This window comes from Octopus sinensis, linkage group LG14, assembly GCF_006345805.1.
Source record: "Octopus sinensis linkage group LG14, ASM634580v1, whole genome shotgun sequence".
NCBI classification, from domain to species: Eukaryota; Metazoa; Mollusca; class Cephalopoda; order Octopoda; family Octopodidae; genus Octopus; species Octopus sinensis.
In genome coordinates this window covers 12,577,594-12,602,593 of record NC_043010.1, presented here as the reverse complement: position 1 = coordinate 12,602,593, position 25,000 = coordinate 12,577,594, and the positions used below count along the sequence as shown (strand labels likewise).

The 25,000-nt window shown below is 36.1% G+C and overlaps 1 protein-coding gene across 10 annotated transcripts in view; it reads left to right on the top strand.

Annotated features, from left to right (window-relative positions):
- Positions 1-25,000, top strand: part of LOC115218987 (protocadherin gamma-A4-like) — a 322,165-nt gene that overhangs the window by 11,643 nt on the left and 285,522 nt on the right. Inside the window, exon 1 of one of the 10 annotated variants that reach the window (XM_036508637.1) lies at positions 19,262-19,355. The exons of the other annotated variants lie outside the window; for them this stretch is intronic. The gene's annotated coding sequence lies outside the window, so the exon portion shown is untranslated. Of the gene's footprint in view, positions 1-19,261; positions 19,356-25,000 lie in introns of those variants that run through there. 10 annotated transcript variants of the gene reach the window in all.

Here is a 25,000-nt window from a genome sequence, read left to right as displayed (position 1 = left end):
TAGTCATATATATATATATATATACCGGAGTAAACACATAAATGTGAAACATCATCATCATCATCATCATCGTTTAACGTCCGTTCTCCATGCTAGCATGGGTTGGACGGTTCGACCGGGGTTCTGGGAAGCCAGAAGGCTGCACCAGGCTCCAGTCTAATTTGGCAATGTTTCTACAGCTGGATGCCCTTCCTAACGCCAACCACTCCGTGAGTGTAGTGGGTGCTTTTTACGTGCCACCTGCACAGGTGCCAGGCGGGGCTGGCAACGGCCACGGTCAGATTGGTGTATTTTATGTGCCACCGGCACGGAAGCCAGTCGAGGCGGTGCTGGCATCGGCCACGAGTCGGATAGTGCTTTTTACGTACCACCAGACCAGGGATCCTGGCTGGTTCAATTCGATTTCGCTTGCCCCAACATGTCTTCACAAGCAAAGGGGGTTGGCAAGGGTGCCTGTCGTACGGTCGCATTGGAGTATTTTACGTGCCACGGCCACGAGTCGGATAGTGCTTTTTACGTACCACCAGACCAGGGATCCTGGCTGGTTCAATTCGATTTCGATTTCGCTTGCCCCAACATGTCTTCACAAGCAAAGGGGGTTGGCATGGGTGCCTGTTGTACGGTCGCATTGGAGTATTTTATGTGCCACGGCCCCGAGTCGGATAGTGCTTTTTACGTACCACCAGGCCAGGGATCCTGGCTGGTTCAATTCGGTTTCGATTTCGATTTCGATTTCGCTTGCCCCAACATGTCTTCGCAAGCATGGGGGGTTGGGATGGGTGTCTGTCGTCGGATGAGGTTGGAAAAAAGAGTACTCAAATACCAGTGGTAGAGTAATATGCTTTATTTAAAGCAGCAGAAAATTCAACAAAATCTGTTACTCTGAGTTTCCCGTTGCCGTTCATCGGACAGTTGTTTTTTCTAGCAAAAACTGTCCGATGAACGGCAACGGGAAACTCAGAGTAACAGGTTTTGTTGAATTTTCTGCTACTTTAAATAAAGTATATATATATATATATATATATATACAATAACAAAGGGTAGAATTAATGAATTAATTAGTAATCAATAATTTCACCAAGTAGAATTCGGCATGAAAAGGGACCATTTCTCGGTAAACTTAAGTAATATTTTATAATTAGGGTTCAGCAAAGATTTGCTTTACCACATACCGAAGTTTAGAAATAGCAGCCAGAGAACCTTAGCTATTTCCCCTACTTTAAAAAGAGATTCCCGGACAAAAACAAAGTATATATGTATATATACATATATACATATGTATATATACATATATACATATGTATATATACATATATACATATGTATATATACATATATACATATGTATATATACATATATACATATGTATATATACATATATACATATGTATATATATACATGTATATGTGCACATGTTTATGTATGTGTGTGTATATATAATATACATACACATATATTTAGGGGACAGTGAATATCATTATTATGTTATAGTTATGTAGTATTTAAGGGACAGTAGTCCTCATCATTGAGTTATTCTGGTGTAATTCTTAGGGGACAATGGACCTTATTGTTGAGTTATGGTAATATTGCATTTTGGGGACAGTGGACAACAGTTTTGAGTTATAGAAGAATTGTATTTAGGGGACAGTAGTCCTCATTATTGAGTTATCTAGTGTTGTACTTAGGGGTTAGTATCATCCTGTGTTGAGTATGGGAGTGTTGTATTTAGGGGACAGTGGTCCTCATCATTGAGTTACCTAGTGTTGTACTTAGGGATCAGTATCACCCAGTGTTGAGTATGGGAGTGTTGTATTTAGGGGACAGTGGTCTTCATTGTTGAGTTATCTAGTGTTGTACTTAGGGGTCAGTATCACCCTCTGTTGAGTATGGGAATGTTGTATTTAGGGGACAGTGGTCCTCATTGTTGAGTTATGTAGTGATGTACTTAGGGGTCAGTATCACCCTGTGTTGAGTATGGGAATGTTGTATTTAGGGGACAGTGGTCCTCATTGTTGAGTTATCTAGTGTTGTACTTAGGGGTTAGTATCATCCTGTGTTGAGTATGGGAATGTTGTATTTAGAGAACAGTGGTCCTCATTGTTGAGTTATGTAGTGATGTACTTAGGGGTCAGTATCACCCTGTGTTGAGTATGGGAATGTTGTATTTAGGGGACCGTGGTCCTCATTGTTGAGTTATGTAGTGATGTACTTAGGGATCAGTATCACCCTCTGTTGAGTATGGGAGTGTTGTATTTAGGGGACAGTGGTCTTCATTGTTGAGTTATCTAGTGTTGTACTTAGGGGTCAGTATCACCCTGTGTTGAGTATGGGAATGTTGTATTTAGGGGACAGTGGTCCTCATTGTTGAGTTATGTAGTGATGTACTTAGGGGTCAGTATCACCCTGTGTTGAGTATGGGAATGTTGTATTTAGGGGACAGTGGCCCTCATTGTTGAGTTATCTAGTGTAGTACTTAGGGGTTAGTATCATCCTGTGTTGAGTATGGGAATGTTGTATTTAGGGGACAGTGGTCCTCATTGTTGAGTTATGTAGTGATGTACTTAGGGGTCAGTATCACCCTCTGTTGAGTATGGGAATGTTGTATTTAAGGGACAGTGGTCCCCATTGTTGAGTTATCTAGTGTTGTACTTAGGGGTCAGTATCACCCTGTGTTGAGTATGGGAATGTTGTATTTAGGGGACATAGGGGACAGTGGTCCTCATTGTTGAGTATGGGAATGTTGTATTTAGGGGACAGTGGACCACAATACTGAGTTATGGTAGATATTGTATAATGTTATTTACAGCTACATTATACATAATGTGAGATTAGATATATGTCAGATTAGAGGGTTAATCAATTGCAAAACAACAACAACGACAACAATAACAACAACAACAACAACAACAACAGCAAAAGTACCATATGGAAGTTAATTCATTTGACCAACATTTGATTCTTGATTTGATGCATATTTTTCATGTAGGTTACCAATACCCACCACCACCATCACCACCACTATCACCACTACCACCACCGTTGTTATCATCATCATTATCATCATCACCACCACCACCACCACCACCATCATCATCATCATCATCATCATCACCATCATCATCATCAACATCATCATCATCACCATCATCATCATCATCATCATCATCACCATCATCATCATCAACATCATCATAATCATCATCATCATCATCATCATCATCACCATCATCATCATCATCATCATCACCATCATCATCATCAACATCATCATCATCATCGTCATATCATTACTGCCTTCGTAGTCATCATCATCATCATCATCGTTGTTATTTTAGCATCTATTTTCCATGTTTGCATGGGGCAGATGTAATTTGCTGAGATTAATATTTCATTATGTCTGAATGCTTTTCTTGTTGCCGTGTCTCACCTGTTTCCAGGTATGATTATAGTTCAGACATAGTCCTAGACCAGATGTTTTTTACCGTAGATTGCAAAGAACCAGCACTGTTTCTATGACAAGGATGTGTATTTACAATTAGTACATGATATCAAGATGAGAAAACCACCCTCCCCACACAGAGGCATACACAAATACATACCTACATGTATATATATATATATATATATTTAAGTAGTTGAATGAATTATCTTAGTATAGATAATTCGGTTTACCGATACCCGGGTAGCAAATTCACGTCAGAAAAACACGGTTGAAGCTACATGCCAAGGGCAGAGATCACGTGCTTTCGTGTGGAAATTTGTGTGGTTTTTGGGGGGTTTTTTTTAATACAAATAAATTAAAGAATGGAGTTGAACGACGATTTAACAAAATTCCTTTATTCTCGACCAGGAGAGACAAAGAACTTATGTCAGCATCAAGATGAACAAAAACTCTTAGATGACTGCCCAAACGGAGTTCATAGCGATAATAGCGATTATCGCTATGGACTCCGTGTGGGCAGTCATCTAAGAGTTTTTGTTCATCTTGATGCTGACATAAGTTCTTTGTCTCTCCTGGTCGAGAATAAAGGAATTTTGTTAAATCATCGTTCAACTCCATTCTTTCATATATATATATATATAATATGTGACAATTATTCAATAGCCAAGATAAAACTCTGAGTTTCAGATGCTGAGGTGGAAATCCACAACACCATCTCTTCAGTTATCTGGCCTGATAACCGAAGAGATGGTATTGTGGATTTCCACCTCGTTCCACCTCGGCATCCGAAACTCAGAGTTTTATCTTGGATATATATATATATATATATATATATATGTATATAGTAAATCCCAAAATACGAAGAACAAACACAAGGAAAAAACAACAACGCAACGATGTGGTACATGGAAAGCATTAGCAGATGCTCAGGGAAGGAAAGAAATGTAGTTTTTGCATTTTGAGCAAAGCTCTTCGTCAGAAACAGGAGACGGAGGAAAGTCCAAGAGAAAAGGAAGACAGAGGAAAAAATTTGCCAATGAACCACATGTAGTTACATTTTGGAAAATGTATATGTGTATATATATATATATATATATATATACACACACAACACACACACACATATATATATACATACATACATATATATATATATATATATATATATATTTATATATATATATATATACACACATACACACACACATATGTTTACTATATGTATATGACTATATCTAAAACTATCCATCTGTATACACACACATATACACACACACACACACTCACACACACACACACACACTTCATTTCTCTCTCTCTCACACACACACAGAGTCACACACATAGTCACACAAATATATATATACAATGAGTCTCTCTCTCTCTTCAGTTCCTGGTCTTTCGGATTCCCTCACATGGCTCTGTTCAACCCAGGGCTATAAATGTTTTCCATTATAGGAAACACTTAAGCTAATTGCCACACAGGTACATTGAACCAGAAACCCTGTGTTAGTAAAATGCACTTCTTTACCACATTGCTATGCTTGCACCTATGTAAAAAAAAAGAAAAAGAGGAAATAATTGTTAGCATGTTAATTCCTTTCTTCCCATGAAGTTTGCTAAAGGAAAGAAAGGAAGAATTGCCATAGATTCTGTTGTTCTGTTTGTTTATTTATTCTCTCTTATTCTGGAGAACTGAGATCATTGCATGAGATTAGTCGGGGTTAACATATAATTTGAATATTTGAACATTTCTATAGCAACCGGCAGCAGCAGGAGATTTCAAGAGAGAGATGTAGTTTTGGATAAGAGAGTTTGTAAAAAAAATTGTTGTTGTGGTTGTTTTTGTTGTTGCTGTTGTTGTGTTTTTAGCCCCAGGTCAAACCTGATCGAGCAAATCTTTGGTTTAGAGATTGTCATTGTTGTTGTTGTTGTTGTTGTTGTTGTTATTGTTTGGCACCAGGTCAGCCCTAATCAAACTGCTGTTATGTTTAAAAGCATTCCATTTGTGGCCACCTCGTCTTTCTTTTAGGATTATCTACGACTACATTATCTATTGTCTTCTTTCCTTTCTTATCTTAAGATGGTAGAATGTGATTTGAGAGAGATGCGGTTGTTATTTTGTGCAAGGCAGGTGATTGCATAGAGATCCTTCTTGCTAGCTTCTAAAGAAGACAAAAATAATAATGATAATAATAATAATAATAATAATAATAATAATAGATGGGCTACAGCAAATATTCTGCTCAATACCACAGATTTGCTTGTCAGTTGTTTGACCTTAACCAGTTGAGCATGTCCCTTAGTGGCTGACGATATGTGCATCTCTGATCACGAGCAGAAGTAGTGGGGGAGCATCATAGCCATGTGTTGAGAAGGATTCTTTGGGGTTTGAATAATTCACCTCTGGAAACATGGGTGTTTCGTTCAACGTCCTTAAACAACCCTTATTCAGGGACCTTTTGAGCGGGATGGGTTACTCGATCTGAAGAAAATTCTAACTGGGCTCCACCTGCAAGGTCATGTGCTGTTTATCTTGATATGAGATCACCATGTCGCGCACATATGGTTGTGATGCATGTGCCTGGTGTACCCTTATCAGACAGGTAGTCATGATGGGTATACTGGGCTTCGTATATTTTACCCCAGTGTCACTTTGATTGCATGCTCTGCTCGCTCACTCAATAATAATAATAATAATAATAATAATAATAATAATAACACTAATAATAATAATAATAATAATAATAATAATAATAATAATTTATCCTTTTATGGCCACAAGGGCTAATATAATTTATACATTATTATTATTATTATTATTGAGTGAGAGAGCAGTGCATGCCATCAAAGTGAAACTGGGATAAAATATACAAAGCCCAGTATACCAATCATACCTACATGTCTGATGTACACTACATGTACACCAGGCACATGCATCACAACCATGTGTGTGCGACATGGTGATCTCATATCAAGATCAACAGCACATGACCTTGCAGTTGGGGCCCAGTTAGAATTTTCTTCTGGTCCCTGAATAAGGGTTGTTTAAGGATGTTGAATAAAACACCCATGTTTCCAGAGGTGAACTATTCAAACCCCAAAGAATCCCTCTCAACACATGGCTATGATGCTCCCCGACTACTTCTGCTCATGATCAGAGATGCACATATCATCAGCCACTAAGGGATATGCTCAACTGGTTAAGGTCAAACAACTGACAAGCAAATCTATGGTATTGAGCAGAATATTTGCTGTAGCTCATCTTTTACACCAAGACAAAACAATGTGCATGATAACACTTCCAATCAGTTAAGATCAGAAATTTATCATTATTATTATTATCATTATTATCATTATTATTATTATTATTCAGTAGTTTTATTTTTATAGTGTGCTTTCACTTCACTACCAAGCGCAGCTCTGTGTGCCTTGGGTATGTGCTGTGATTTGTTGTGATGCTCTGATGGTTATTGTATGGAAAGTGTTCTGCGTAGGATGTGTGCAGTGCCTAGTAGTGCAATTTTCTGTATGTTATATGTGTTTGTAAGTCCTGGTGTTTTTGTTATGTATTTGTCTGAATATTTTTTTATCATGCCTAATGCACCTACTATGATAGGAATTGTTTCTGTTTTTAGATTCCACATTCTGGTTACCTCTATTTCTATTATTATTATATTATTATTATTATTATTATTATTATTATTATTATTATTATTATTATTATTATTATTATTGTTATTATTATTATTATTATTAAGGTAGGGAGCTGGCAGAATTGTAGGCATGCTGGACAAAATGCTTAGTTTTGTCCATCTTAACGTTCTGAGTCCAAATTCTGCTGAGGTTGACTTTGTCTTTCATCCTTTCAGGGTTGATAGATTAAATACCCATGAAACACTTGAGTTGATGAAATCGACTAGTCCCCTCCCCACAAATTTCAGGCCTTGTGCCTTTAATAGAAAGGATCATCATCATCATCATCATCATACTCATCAAGGTACTGAGCTGGTATACTTCTTAGCATGCTGGGTAAAATACTTAGTGTCATTTTGTCTTTCTTTATGTTCTGAGTTCAAATTCTACTGAGGCTGAATTTGCCTTTTATCCTTTAACGGTCGATAAAATAAGTATGAGTTGAGCACTGGAGTTGATGTAATTGTCTAACCTCCCTTTGTAAAGTTTCAGGCCTTGAGCCAATATAATCATGCACACACACTTACGGACGCAAACACACAAACACACACACACACACACACATCATGTGCATGCACACATATACTTGTTAATTTTGATTGAACTAATGAATTTTTACCTCAGTCACCTGATGAACGTCTGTATTTCACTTGATAGATTTTTGTAGCCCTAATTCCGTTTCAAAAATAATTGTCCTTTTTTATTACAACCTTGTCCATAACACAGCTTAACTTTAGGAGTCGGTGGAGTTTTCCGAATCCATCGGTATTTTAGAAGACTTTAATAGTATATATATATATATATATATATATATATATATATAAATTAGAGAAAAAAAACACTATTATGCAATTCAAACAATGATAGGCATAAACCAAATCATAAATAAAAAACAGAATATATTTTTAAAAAACATATAACTAGATCACAAAAAGTTATACTCCCTAATATTATTATTATTATTATTATTATTATTATTATTGAGTGAGAGAGCAGTTCATACTATCAAAGTGACACTGGGGTAAAATATACGAAGCCCAATATACCTATCATGACTACCCGTCTGATAAAGGTACACCAGGCACATGCATCACAACCATATGTGTGCGACATGGTGATCTCATATCAAGATAAACAGCACATGACCTTGCAGGTGGGGCCCAGTTAGAATTTTCTTCAGATTGAGTAGCCCATCCCGCTCAAACGGTCCCTGAATAAGGGTTGTTTAAGGATGTTGAAAGAACCACCCATGTTTCCAGAGGTGAACTATTCAAACCCCAAAGAATCCCTCTCAACACATGGCTATGATGCTCCCCCACTACTTCTGCTCGTGATCAGAGATGCACATATCGTCAGCCACTAAGGGACATGCTCAACTGGTTACGGTCAAACAACTGACAAGCAAATCTGTGGTATTGAGCAGAATATTTGCTGTAGCCCATCTTTTATACCAAGACAAAACAATGTACATGATAACACTTCCAATCAGTTAAGATCAGAAGCCATGAGAGCCACTGCCTGGTACTGCATCAGGGCATTATTATTATTATTATTATTATTATTATTATTATTATTATTATTATTATTTATTATCATATATATATATATATATATATATATAATATATATATATATATAATAATAATAATAATAATAATAATAAATATATTATATATATTATATATAATGTGTGTTATATATATTCTATATATATATATTATAGATATGTTATATATTTATGTGTGTGTGTATATATATATATATATATATATCCATACAGTTCTAACTTTCACTCACTAGTTTTGCGGCTGTAGTTAAAAGACACTTGTCCAAAGTGGCAAAGCATTGGGAGTGAATCCAAAGCCATGAAGTCGTAAATTGAAATTCCTAACCACACAACCAAACTTCTCTACCTTTCAAATGTCATTTAAAAACATTTGCCAGTAATGCACATCTTTTCAAGTTGGCAAGCCGAGAGCACAAGTTGTGTCAGGGGCCACTCTAAGGTGGTTCTTAAAAGGTTACGGACACTGCACATTATTTTCAACTAAATCATATAAGAAAAGAAAATTATCCCCAAAGGGTGTTCTCACATTGTCACTCCTTAATTTTAGACTCTGTAATCAATCTTTTTTCAATATTTACCCACCGTTGCTATAAAGCACAGAATGTATTCTCATGGCTCCAGATCCCATGAAAAGATGTGAGATTGTTTTTGTATCTGTTGTATTTGCATCACTTCTATTATATTCCCATTGGGATTGCCTTAAAAGATATTATTCCAGGCAACTAAGCATAACAAGGTAAATGGTCCTGAAACAGCTTTCATATACATGAAACAGTGACTCGCCCCAGGGTTAGGATCGTCTCTGTTGTCTATATCAAATACCATCAAGTATATCTGTAGATCCAGTGTTAATATGGTGTGAACATACCGAAATTTGTATGTTGCTGGAATGATATTCTAAGATATGCATGTTCAGTAGACAAAGAAATGAAGCCATATCAGCAACCGATCATTATTAAGATAAATAGGAAAATCTTTGTAAACTTATCAAAGCATTCCTTACAAAGACGTAGAAACATTATCAGAATGTAAGGACCTTGAAACTGAAGTAGGGAATAAGAAATCGATATATATTGAGAATAATTAGTTTTCTCGGTATGATAAAAAGAATAGGAACAAAACAATATGCTTGAAACCAGTACAAGTAACATTACATCATTATGTATTCTTTGTTGGACCCTTTCTATATTATGAATCAGCCTGTACAACAAAGACAAGTAACACTGGGAATATTTGCATAAAAATGCAAAGGAGGCACAGGCATGGCTGAGTGGTTTAAGTCATTTGCTTTGCAAACATGTGGTTCCAGGTTCAATCCCACTGAAACATGATGAGCAGGGTTTTTTTTTTTTAGGAAAGGTTAGATTGATTAATTAATGTGTGAGTGGAATTTAGTAGCTGGAGGCTATGCAAAAGCCTATTGTATGTGTGTGTGTGTGTGTGTGTGTATATTAAATTAGAGATAAAACCACTATTAGGCAAATCAAACAGTGAAAAACATAAACCAAAACATAGAAATAAAATCAATTAATATAATATACAAAATAAATAAAATATAAAATTCAAAATTTAAATTATTTAAATTTAAAGTTAAAATTTAAAAAAATTTTTTAATTATTAATTTATACTTATAAATTCATATATATATATATATATATATATAATTTATAAATGAGGGTGAAAAATTTGATATTAATTTAATAATACCATCAATTTAACACCAAGTGGTTAGCACATAAAAACCAGGGATACAATATAAATTTATACATAAATATGAGAGAGCGACCACTATGTGGTCTACTCTAGTGCTAAAAATAGATCCACTTTGGTATAGCCACTAAAAAATTGTTTCCAAGGAGAAATAACACAACATTTAGTGTGGGGCAAGTGAAAAATAACGAAAAAATAGATTGTGGTCACTCTCTCATATTTATATCATCATCATCATCGTTTAACGTCCGTTCTCCATGCTAGCATTGGTTGGACGGTTCGACCGGGGATCTGGGAAGCCAGAAGGCTGCACCAGGCTCCAGTCTTATCTGGCAGTGTTTCTACAGCTGGATGCCCTTCCTAACGCCAACCACTCCGTGAGTGTAGTGGGTGCTTTTTACGTGCCACCTGCACAGGTGCCAGGCGAGGATATATATTTATTATTTTTATTATTATTATTATTTTTATTTATATTTATTTATTAAAAATTAAAAAAATTTTTTTTATAATTATATATTTATTTAATTTTTTTAAAAATATATATAACTATCAAAAAATAGTGGTTTTAATTCTAATTTAATATATATATTTATACTGTAAAATTAGATTTAATCCTAAATCTAATTTTCCCTGTAAGTTTGGATTTACTCCCTAATATTATTATTATTATTATATATATATATATATATATATCATCATCATCATCATCATCACGCTAAATGATGATGATGATGTGATGATGATGATGATGATGATATATATATAGGCACAGGTGTGGCTGTGTGGTAAGAAGCTTGCTTCCCAACCATATATTTCTGGGTTCAGTCCCACTGCATGGTATCTTAGACAAGTGTCCTGTACTATAGCCTTGTGCCAAAAATTTGTGAGTGGATTTGGTAGATGGAAATTGAAAGAAGCCTGTTGTGTGTGTGTGTGACTTTGTGTAGGTGTTTGTCTCCCCCATCACCACCTGACAACCAGTTTACATCTCTGTAACTTAGCAGTTTGGCAAAAGAGACTGATAAAATATGTACTAGGCTTTATAAGTCCTGGGTTCGATTTGTTCAACTAAAAACCCTTCAAGGCAGTGCTCCAGCATGGCCACAATCAAATGACTGAAACAAGTGACACAAAAAAGAATATACATATATACATACATGTGTGTGTGTGTGTGTGCACGTGCATGTGTGTGTGTGTGCATGTGCATGTGTGTGTGTGTATCATCATCATCATCATTGCTTTCCATGCCAGCATTGGTTGGGACAGTTCGACAGAAATCAACAAACCAGAGGACTACACTAAACTCTGTTATCTAATGGTTTCTATGGCTGGATGCCCTTTCTCTTTACAGAGTGTATTGGATATCTTTTTCATGGCGAGACCATCAAATAACATACAAGACCTCCCAACTAAGTGGAAGAGTGTAGTATGCCTGTGTTGAGACCCCATCGGTCATGGATGACCGTAGAATTGCACCTAGAAAGTTACCCTCCTAGGCACAAGTCTGGACAAGGTTGTTTTATGGAAGACCAGCAGTCGCCCATGCATACTGGCCTCCCCTCTCCATGCCACCAGTGTTATCCAAGGGAAAGGCAAAGGGGCCGATACAGCTTGGCACCTGTGACGTCGCAACTCATTTCTACAGCTGAGTGAACTGGAGCAACGTGAAATAAAGTGTCTTGCTCAAGAACACAACTTGCGGCCTGGTCCGGGATTCAAACTCCCAATCTCGCAATCGTAAGCTTGATGCTCTAACCACTGAACCATGTGCCTTCACATGTAGTATGCATGTGTATATATATATGCATACACACACACTCACACATAAATCAGGTATATGTGTGGATGAAGATGTGGGATGAAGTGGTGAGAAAAGATCTCCAGGTGTTGGGACTCGCAGAGGGGGTGACAGGGAACCAAGAATCCTGGTGGTTTCCTGTGCTTGAAAAGACACATCACGCTAAATAAAATCATGGTTGCCCTTGCATACAGGCTTGTCTCTTGCACCCTCTTCCACTGAGCATCCCTAATCTTGCTGGATCATAGGTGCTGGTGCAGCATAAAAGTACTCAGTACATTTTATAAGATGGTTGGCATTAGGAAGGACATCCAGCCATAGAAACCATGCCAAAACAGATGTGGAGCCAGAACAGCCCCTAAGCTGATCAGCTCCTGTCAAACTGTCAAACCCATGCCAGTATGGAAAATGGACGTTAAATGATGATGATGTGTTTATAAGTATCCACATGTTTTTTGGTATAAAATGGTACATCTCTCTACCTTAAAAGGCAGCTTAGTCACTCAAAATAAAAATAAAAAAAGAAAATTAATAGTGAGATGTACTTGCATAGCGAGTGACTTGATCTGAGATCGTGTGCTGGAACGAAAACAATTGCAGCGTGGAAGGTGTTTATAAGCCATTTAAGAAACACACAAAAACCATTAGGTTCACTTCAACATCTAAATTTAATTTGTCAAAATATTTTCATCACTTTGAGACCACGACCTGTTCACTGACAAAATTAATAATAATAATTATAAGTGAGTTATAAAATAAGTACGAGGCTGAAATAAATTCAAGGCATATACTGAGGCTGGCTGAACTGACAAAAGACTTTCTCAATATACATATGTGGCTTTGTGCCAAAATAAGAAAGAATTATTAAAATAATAGCAAAGTAAGTGCTATGATAATTACAGTTAATCAAAAATAAACCCATCTGGTGGTGAGTTAAACATTGTTGAACAATGCTTTACAAACTCAAACAATAACAAAGAAGGACACCTAATTTTTTTTTTTTTTTGAGAAATGAGGATAGATTATTCACAAACATTCTTTTACAACCCATATAATTCATTATTAGTCTGTTGTATCGCGAGGAAAATTTTGAAGGTAATAAATTATATAATAAATTATCTAAGCTAATAAATTATATAAGTTAGTTAAGTTTTACTTTTGTTGTTCTAATAACTGTAAAAATACATCTTCTTTGAATGCACAGGAATTGACTGAAAGTTACTTACATTTTCTCCTGTGAAATATTTGAGCATTGGTTTAAGGACTTTCCAAACCTTTCACTAATTTTGTTGGGTCTTGGAGCATCTATTTTCTCCATGATGGAGGTGAGATTTAAACTCAGAAAGCAAAGAGTTGAAACAGATACCACAAAATATTTCATCTAATGCTTAACTTCTGTTTATTCACTACCTCGAACTGTTACCTTATTTATTGACCCTGAAAGGATAATAATAATGAAATTATTGTATACAGTGCTCAGGTGCACCACAACTTGTCAAAGGTGCGTATAAAGCATATGCAGCAATGTACAAATGTCTGGAAAGCGAACAATGGATGAGTCAGATACACGCTTGTGAGTGTATGGAGGGGAGAAAATCAGGTGTAGTGTTGGCGAATCTCAGGAAGCATGGAAGTTTTGAAGGATGCAGTGCTCTGACAACTAACAACTGATGCTGGCAGTCTGTTCCATGCTTCAGCAACTCTTAGCGTGAAAAAAAAAAGCTAAGATGAAAGAAAAATTTGAACTAGCTAGGATTTGAGCTCAGAATACAGAGAGCTGGAACAAATATGTCAAGGTTTTCTGTCTGCTACTTAAATGACCCTGTCAATTTGATAGTATATTTACATATTTAAATGCTTTGCTCTCTATGGACCATAGGCTATTCATGACTATTATCCATTGCTCTCAACTCTGGGCTGTCTTTCCCTCTCCCAAGTCTTGCTGGTTTTGAAATTATCATCAATGCTGTTGTAACTTTGCTTTTTTTCTAGGTAGAAGTGTTGGCCCTTTGCAAACCTATTACCTCTGAGAAGAGGTGGTTCATATTAGTCTAGTCTCTACCCTTGGGTTTGTCTAGCATAGGCATGCCAACCAGGAGCTTGCACTTTTCTGGCATAGCTCTCGGGGTCAATGAGGCACCCAAGCCACCATAGTGCAACAAGAACTGGACTTTGTGGTGAAATTTGACACTATAAAAGGGCATATATATATATATATTAATCAATTAACTAATTAATTTTAACCTTTATTATTATTGATATATATATCAATAATAATAAAGGTTAAAATTAATTAATTGATTAATAATTAATAATTTTGCCAAGTAGTTTGGTATGTTAAGAGAACCATTATCAGTAAACAAAAATTTTTATAATTATGAGTATAATTATAATTAGGGTTCAGCAAAAGATTTCTACCAAAATTTAGATATAGCAGTTAAAACTAGCTATTTCTCTGCCATAAGAAAATTTCCCAGACAATAATACTCAACAAGTATTGTTGTCTGGGAGATTTTCTTATGGTAGAGAAATAGTTAGTTTTAACTGCTATTTCTAAATTTCAGTATGTGGTGAAACAAATTTTTTGCTGAACCCGAATGATAATTATACTCATAATTATAAAAATTTATATATATATATATATATATATATATATATATTAATCAATTAACTAATTAATTTTAACCTTTATTATTATTGATATATATATCAATAATAATAAAGGTTAAAATTAATTAATTGATTAATAATTAATAATTTTGCAAGTAGTTTGGTATGTTAAGAGAACCATTATCAGTAAACAAAAATTTTTATAATTATGAGTATAATTATAATTAGGGTTCAGCAAAAGATTTCTACCAAAATTTAGATATAGCAGTTAAAACTAGCTATTTCTCTGCCATAAGAAAATTTCCCAGACAATAATACTCAACAAGTATTGTTGTCTGGAGATTTTCTTATGGTAGAGAAATAGTTAGTTTTAACTGCTATTTCTAAATTTCAGTATGTGGTGTGAAACAAATTTTTTGCTGAACCCGAATGATAATTATACTCATAATTATAAAAATTTATATATATATATATATATATATATATATATATATATATATATCTAATTACAAGCTTTTGTTAGCCTATTTTCGTTGAAATCTGTTGTCCTTGCTTCTATTAATTTTCAGGAAAATGAGGAATTTAGTAAAATAATTTCTTATTATTAAGCTGGTGTAAGGCAGCAAGCTGGTGGAGTTGTTTGGCATGCGGGGCAAAATGCTTAGCAGCATTTCGTTCTGAGTTCAAATTCCACTAAGGTTGACTTTACCTTTCATCCTTTCAGGGTCATGAAATAATTACCAGTTGAGCAATGAGGCCAATGTAATCAACTTACCTCCCATCCCAAACTTGCTGGCCTTGTGCCAAAATTTGAAACCATTATTAAGCTGGTGTTTGGAATAAAAAATCAACATGAAATTTCAATGGAAGGTTTTAATGTAGATCACTTCAAAACAGGAAGTTTGTATCAGAGAACTGGAGAGGTGGAGTGTCTCAGGCTGGCTGGTAAGTAGCTCGCTTATCAACCACATGGTTCCGGGTTCAGTCCCACTGCGTGGCACCTTGGGCAAGAGTCTTCTACTATAGCTTTGGGCCGACCAAAGCCTTGTGAGTGGATTTGGTAAACAGAAACTGAAAGAAGCCCGTCGTATATATGTATATATGTGTGTATGTGTGTGTGTATGTATGTGTGTGTGTTTGTGTGTGTGTGTGTTTGTGTGTGTGTGTGTATACGTTTGTGTGTCTGTGTTTGTCCCTCCAACATTGCTTGGCAACCGATGCTGGTGTGTTTATGTCCCCCGTAACTTAGCAGTTCGGCAAAAGCGACCGATAGAATAAGTACTAGGCTTACAAAGAATAAGTCCTGGGGTCGATTTGCTCGACTGAAGGTGGTGCTCCAGCATGGCCGCAGTCAAATGACTGAAACAAGTAAAAGAGTAAATGATTTACTGAGTTTATCATAACAAAACACAGACAACATTCAGTTAACAAGTTGATTGTTCATGCTTTGTCATTGGTTGTTATATTTTCTCTGTTGGCAGAACATTTAACTCTTCAATGGTGCAGTATACCGAGGTGTGAAGAGGAACCACAGGGTGTGACCAATAAGCAACAGAAGTGTTATAAAACTGCCGTTTCATTAATTTGTAATTAGATATATATATAACATTAAATGAGAGTGTTGTAGTTCACTTGAAGCATTGTAATATCGAAGAAGTGGGAAAAAAGAGAGAAAATAGGAAAGCTTCTGACAATGTGGAAAGTTTTACAAAACCTTAATATTTCGGGTGCAAAGACCCATCTTCAGATTGTTTTTCTTCTGAGGATGGTCCCTTGCACCTGAAACATAAAGGTTTGTGAAACTTTCTGCATTGCTGGAAGCTGTCCTATTTTCTCTCTCTCTCTCTTTTTTCTTTCTTTTTTTCTTTCTTTCTTTCATTCTTTCTTTCTTTCTATAACATTAAATATACTCTTTACTCTTTTACTCTTTTACTTGTTTCAGTCATTTGACTGCGGCCATGCTGGAGCACCGCCTTTAGTCGAGCAAATCGACCCCGGGACTTATTCTTTGTAAGCCTAGTACTTATTCTATCGGTCTCTTTTTTGCCGAACCGCTAAGTTACGGGGACGTAAACACACCAGCATCGGTTGTCAAGCGATGTTGGGGGGACAAACACAGACACACAAACACACACACATACATATATATATATATACATATATATATATATACAGGCTTCTTTCAGTTTCCGTCTACCAAATCCACTCACAAGGCTTTGGTCGGCCCGGTGCTATAGCAGAAGACACTTGCCCAAGATGCCACGCAGTGGGACTGAACCCGGAACCATGTGGTTGGTTAGCAAGCTACTTACCACACAGCCACTCCTGCTCGAATTAGCTTTTTTTTTGTAGCTGCTTAATTCTAGGTCATCCCTGATTGAGTTAACCTGTGGCTTGATAAACTATTTCCTTATACTAAGGAATGCTATAATCCTTATTTTAGCTCGGTAAAGAAAATTCATTCTCGGTCGAAAATTTATATCTGCAGTGCACTTTCTCACTTTCTGTTTTCTTTTATTCTTTTACATGTTTCTGTCATTTGTCCACAGCCATGCTGGAGCACTGCCTTACAGGGTTCTAGTCAAAGAAATTGACCCCAGGACTAATTCTTTGTAAGCCTAGTACCTATTCTATTTGTCTCTTTACTGAACCTCTAAGTTACAGGGACATAAACACACCGACATTGGTTATCAAGCGATGGTGGTGGGGACAAACACAAACACAAAGAAACACACCGCTATTTCATCATGTTGATCTGTTAATCCTTACACGTTTTTTCTTCTCTCTCCATTTTTCCCTCTTAATCCTTTCAGTTGAAGAGCTTAGGCTCAAATTGTCACAGACTCTTCCATTCTTCCCAAGCATTAAACACCTGCTTGTTATTCCTACACCTGTCTTTGTCTTTTGTTATCTGTAAATTTGAGCTATATATATATATATATATATATATATATATATATATAAATACAAAGTGAGATAGGGGTTGTGAGTGCAACCCTCTATGGGATAACATATATCCAATATTCTGCCAGTAAAGCACTCAGAAATGCTAATACATAAATGCTAATAATTGCAATGCAATTAATTCATTTATTGTATTATATGGGCGAAGGTAAAATGTTTTACCTCAAATTCATAATACAAAATAAGAAATGTAGTTGGTTAATAAATTATGTGAATGGCTATTATCTGGTAGTTGATGATTGATTAAAGTATATTCCTCCATTTTTTTATTAAATATATATATATATATATATATATATATATATATGTGTGTATGTGTGTGTGTGTGTGTGTGTGTGTGGTGTGTGTGTGTGTGTATGTATACAACAGGCTTCTTTCAGTTTCCATCTACCTAGTCCACTCATAAGGCTTTGGTCAGCCTGAAGCTATAGTAGAAGATGTTTGCCCAAGGTGCCATGCAGTGGGATAGAACTCAGAGCCATATGGTTGGGAAGCAAGCTTCTTACCACACAGCCATGCCTGGATTCTTCTGTGCATTTTTTTTTGGTTTTTGAGTATGGTATTATTTTGTTGGTTGGGTTATTTAAGTTTGAAACTTTTTAACTACTCTGGGACTCCCTACAGGGTGTCATGACTACTTGGTTAGAAAACAGTGGGACAGACTAATAATAAAAGGCATTCCAGAAGTGACCATCTGGGGTTTTTTTTTTGTGATGTTTTGTGACTACAGAATTTATGATACTCTTTTCTTATTTAAACTGGTAGGTTGTGATGTGAGGAAAATTTGGCTGCTATTGCTTTCAGGTCTTGTGACTACACAGAGACTCTATTGTTGGCTTATGAAGAGAAATTAAATTTCACCGGTATTATGTCAATAACAAAGAATATCATTCTCTAATGGTTTCCTCTGATCATGAAGATGCCAGCAACTGACTTGGTGATCCCCTGACAACGAATGTATCAAACTAGAAAACATAAGAGTTGAATAAAATTCTAACTAGAATGAGTTAGTGATTTTTTTTTTTTTTGGCGAGGGTGAGGGGTGGGGCGAGGGTGGGGGTGGGGAGAGGGATAGGGGGGCGGGGGTGGTGGGAGATACGAAAGCAAAGTGCTAGCACTTCATTTGATGGCTGGAACTTGTTATTGATTTATACCAAAGTTTCTTAAATTTCTGCAGACTTCATTTTAAGAGAGGGAAGAGAGAAAGAGAAAGAAACAGTGAGAGATAGATTGATAGAGAGTTATAGAAAGAGACAGTGAGAGAGAGAAATAGGTAGAGGGAGAGAGAAAGAGAGAGAGAGTGTGTGTGTGTGTGTGTGTGTATGTTTGTGTTACCATTACCTTACTCCACTCATTTGCAATGATGATTTGTACAAAGCTTTAATAATTCATCTTTATGCCATACCAACGGTTTTCTGCCTGGCTGAATACTACAGATCTGCCAGTTCTCTTCACTTTTATTTGATGGTTCCAGTTGAAGTTCGGTCCTTGCTAAGTGCCAGTTAGTGCTTTATCTACATACTTTTCTATTGTCTGGTTGTTTAATGAGAATATCTAAGAAGTAAGGTAAATATCATTTTTTCAACTTCTTTCAGTATATTTTATTTCTAAATGTAAGTTGTTGATATTCTGGAAACAATTTTTCATAAGAGAATTTCTTAAGTGACTGACCGTTGCATGTCTTTCATATTTTGGTGCTATTACCCTTTTACTCTTTTTACTCTTTTACTTGTTTCAGTCATTTGACTGTGGCCATGCTGGAGCACCGCCTTTAGTCGAGCAAATCGACCCCGGTACTTATTCTTTGTAAGCCCAGTACTTATTCTATCGGTCTCTTTTGCCAAACCGCTAAGTAACGGGGATGTAAACACACCAGCATCGGTTATCAAGCAATGCTAGGGGGACAAACACACACACACATACATATATATATATACATATATACGACAGGCTTCTTTCAGTTTCCGTCTACCAAATCCACTCACAAGGCATTGGTCAGCCCTGGGCTATAGTAGAAGACACTTGCCCAAGGTGCCATGCAGTGGGACTGAACCCGGAACCATGTGGTTGGTTAGCAAGCTACTTACCACACAGCCACTCCTGCTATGTTAACTTTCTTATTTTTTCCATGATACAACTTAGTATATAAGTATATAAGTTTGTTGATGTAGAACTTCTGAGTAATATAATAGTTCTGTTTTATTATTTACCAATATTTTAATACCAATTTTTCTATGGATAATGAGGCTAATCCAATTTTGTGTGTGGTTATGTAATGCAACTAATAGTAAACCATTTTCTACTTTGAGTCAATTTTAAGGGCTGACATTCCCTTCTAGTTTCACAGCAAAATACTGAGGAAAAGTAAATATCTTTTTTAATAGGATAACACAGGTTATCCTATTTTACCACAGGTAAAAATTCCCTGGTAATTAATATAAAATACCTATTTCTGAACAACTGAGTGAACTTATGTGCACAGAATGGTGTCTGCAGACCAAATATATACAGCAGTCTTGAACAGAAGAACTGGTGAAAATACTATATCCCTTAAGCCTTTTCACTTTTATATGGTAATTCTTATGCTGTGATGTCTCTTGCCCAGCAGAAAAAAATATTTGAGAATCAGAACAATAACCATTATGCTAATATTGCAAATGAATGTATATATACTTAACTACCACAAATCTTAGAGAATTCCTTGAAGACTTTCCCGTAAGTTTAATTGCTAAGAGAAGTGAAGTAGAAATGTCTTTTGTCATCTGCTCCCTATTCTTCAGTGTTTTTTCTCCATTTTTATTTGATCAGAAACCTTTTTTCTTTGCTTCGCTTGAGGCACCGGCTAGGCGGCAAGCTGGCAGAATCGTTAGCACGCCGGGCAAAATGCGTAGCCGTATTTCGTCTGCCGTTACGTTCTGGGTTCAAATTCCGCCGAGGTCGACTTTGCCTTTCATCCTTTCGGGGGGTCGATAAATTAAGTACCAGTTATGCACTGGGGTCGATATAATCGACTTAATCCATTCATCTGTTCTTGTTTGTCCCCTCTGTGTTTAGCCCCTTGTGGGTAGTAAAGAAATATATTTCTAAATAAATCCTTTTTTTTTATTACTCCCTCACCACCCATTTCATTTATTTTCTACCCTATAATTCTCACCCTTTCACTACCCCTTTCTTACTCTTCACCTCTCCCTTTTAACACCCACCTCAATCTCCACATTACATTTTCCCTATAATTCCTTTACTTATTTCCCTGCAACCCATAAAAATAACTATTTTCTCTCCACTGGCTCAGGAATGAAATTTGCTTAGGGGGTGCAAAACCCAGGTCCAAAAATATTTACAAACAAGGTCTTATTTATTTATTTTTTTTGTTATTTTTGTGTTTTGTTCTTTGAGAAGGGGCCTAACCTCAAGCTACTTTTTACACATCACTTTTTATTTACCGTTTTCTAAACCTGAGAAAAATAAGTAGGGCTGCAAATTTTGGTTCTGCACTCCGCAAAAATTGTAGGGGGTGCGCTTGCACCACCTGCACCCCCTGTTCCCGGGCCCATGTTTCTCTCCCTCCTTCTCTCCCAGTCAAAGAGCAAAGACCTGATACATCAAATTCTTCACAACCCATGGCAACTGAACTTATTGAACTCTGCTACAAATTCTTCACTTGTAGATTAATTTATGCTGACGCAGACTATCACCAGTTTCCTTAGATTTCCATATTTTACCCTATTCTAAATTCTATGTTTGATAAATTTTTAATGTCAATACATATGTTTTAACTAGCAAAATCAATGTTTGTAAAATATAAAATATGATCAATAAGATAACAGCAATGATGCAGCTATTTCCGCTGACTAAACTCCATAAATGCATATCTAGAAACGACTGCTCACTTGTCTGTGAATAAGTATTTACAGTGGTGGTGGTGGGGAGTCGTATGAGTAGGCGTTTACATGTTAAAAATTAAAAGTGGAACTCATGTAACAAGTGTAAAACTTTTGTCTCGCCCTCAAATCCAGTTGGAGTCTGAGGTGGGGGTGGCATGTTTGGCATCTAAACCTGATAGGTTCCAAGTCTCTCCAGACCTGATCTCAGCTGATTTCTTCCAGAGAGAATGAAATATAGCAAAGAAGAATTGAAATCAATATTGAACTGGTACTGTATTTATCAAACCCCTAAGGTAAAAAAAAGGTAAAGTTGACCTCACTGGGGTTTGAACTCAGAGTGCAACAAGCCTAAGTAAATCTCACAAAGCGTTCTATTTGATATTCTATCAGCCAATTTAGCAATGGGTAAAATTATGCTTAATTGAAGAGGTCTAATAAGACTGAAACATGTGTGGAGTTAATGACCTGTAAGGATACTGTATTTTGTTATGTAATCATAATATACTACAAATATATTAAATGTTTATATAGGTCAAGTGTTGTCTGGGGTTGTCACCACAATTGCCAAAAGTGACACCAATCAACTTTTAAATTAATTTGGATTTCAGAGTTGTCTCTCTTACTTTCATTGACCAAATTTAATATTTTTACATCACAACAGATGCAGCAAAAATATGTGGCCTTGTGGTTTCAGTGTAAGGTTCGCAATCTTGGGAAATAGATTCAATTCGCAAACCAGGAGGCACATTGTATCTTTGAGCAAGGCACTTAACTTGATATTGTCTCAGCTCACTCACATGTAAACACGTATCAACAGCAATCCAAGGGTTAACTATGCAACAGAGTGTTACCCTGTTCAAGGAGAAGTCTTGTATTTTCAATCTCTTAAATGCAGCAAAAATAAAAATAAGTGTTGACTGAATGGGTCTGTAGACTCAAAATTGACTTCAACTTAATATAAACATATGTAAATTTTTGATTAAATTCAAATTGGTTGGCTAACTACATTGAATGTGTTATTACCCACTTAGATATTTGTTTTTAATGCAGTAGTTGTCTTCTAGGTAATTTCTTCCACTCATTCTGTAAATTGTGTAGTTTATTCAAGACATAAATACTTAAGATAATGGTGTTTATTATTCCAGTCAAAAGAATCTTCACTAAATGTCTTCAGCTAGAAATCAGGAAATCTTAACTGATAGGAAGTTAAAGTGGTGAGAGAACATATATAGAACAATTTTTTGTGAGCCGGGAAGCTTCTAGAAAACATTGGTTTTTATTTATAATTTTAATGCATTGCACTGTGAGTAAAATTAATGGCATAACTTTCTGGAAAAACAAATCAATAATTCAGTTTTGATTTCCAGCTGGTGCCATTTTATATATTTCTACCGTTATTGTCTTTAAAAAAATTGGTTTGAATACCTCATATCTACATACAATCTCATATCCTTTTCTCTGTAAGTGTGTAGAAATATTTAGGTATTTTTTATTTTAGCTTTTACTCAGGGGATGAGGGAGGGGAAGTACCTGTGTCTCTTTATTTGGTAGTGGAAGTATGTGTGGTGGTGGTGGTGGTGGTGGGAAAGCTTTTGTGATGGTTGTGAGGGAAGGAGGATGTTAGCCACAAACTGAGAACTTGAACTGAATGCTTGCAAACACAGTGAACTCTGCTAAATGCATCGGACTGACTGTAGAGAAATATAAATGTGAATGGAGAGAGCTATAGGTCTGGCTATTGACTTCTATTGATGAAGCTGTATAAGCTGTAGATAAGGCTATAGAGAACTCTTGATGTAATTGTAGAGAGTGGCTGTGTGGTAAGTAGCTTGCTTACCAACCACATGGTTCCGGGTTCAGTCCCACTGCGTGTCATCTTGGGCAAGTGTCTTCTGCTATAGCCTCGGGCCGACCAATGCCTTGTGAGTGGATTTGGTAGACGGAAACTGAAAGAAGCCTGTCGTATATGTATATATATGTATATATATATATATATATATTATGATATGTAAAAAATACAAACTGTGACAAGAACGCATAACACTTAGAAGACGATACAACAAACACAGACAGGACATTCGAAGCCCTCAGTCTTCAGTCAAGAACCGGATCATCGTAGTAATTTCGGCTGATATATATATATATATATATATATATATGTGTGTGTGTGTATATGTTTGTGTGTCTGTGTTTGTCCCCCTAGCATTGCTTGACAACTGATGCTGGTGTGTTTACATCCCCGTCACTTAGCGGTTCGGCAAAACAGACCGATAGAATAAGTACTAGGCTTACAAAAAATAAGTCCCGGAGTTGATTTGCTCGACTAAAGGCGGTGCTCCAGCATGGCCGCAGTCAAATGACTGAAACAAGTAAAAAAAGAGAAAGAAAGAGAGTTGTTAATATGACAGGAGAGAGGGAGAGAGAGAGAGAGAGACAGATAGATAGAACACTGATATGTCTTTAGAGAGGTCTCTATAGGGTGACTATAGGTAGCTGTAAATGTGCTGTAGGGAGCTGGAAGTGTAATTTTAGAGAAATGTAGTTGTGACTAGAGATGTTGATGGCATTATAGACACCCATACAAACAACTGTAGACGTGAGGAGAGAAGGTTACACACACACACACATATGTATAGACATATAGAAAGAGAAAGAGGTTTTATACCATATTATCGAAATTCAAGAACATAACACACCAGCATTTTGTTATTTATTTCAATAACCCTAACAAAGATCAACTGCAAATCAATATATCCAACTTCCTAGATACTAACAAGAAGTTAAAGTAAAGAACTAGCAACATGCACTCAATACATGGGTACTAAACTTCATACTCTATGAAACTCTATATGTATTGAGCACTTTGACATTTTACATAAATATAAACAGTATCCAGCCATATCAAAATTATTACACTATCTGTCTGTCTCTCTTTTTCTCTCTCTCTCTCTCTCTGCGAGGTAATTTTACTTTAATTCTCTCGCAGGAAGGACTAGTTTGGCGAGTCGTGTCCTGTCTTGCCTTCAAAACACGCTAGAGTCGAACTAGTGACAGCTGATGATAGGGGATTTTTTTTGTTGTAGTATGTCCTGTAATCTGTTTTTCTGTTGTAAAAAAATGGTTTTTCCCTTTTCGTTTCTCTTTGAGTTCTACGTCTAGTTGTCGTGTCCTGTACTCACGTATATATATTTATATATGTATGTATATATACATGTAGATGTAGGTACGTACATATATGTTTGTATGTATGCATATATTTTATTTATTACACTATATATATATATATATATATATAACGGGAAGCTTTATGAAAATAGACAAAAGACG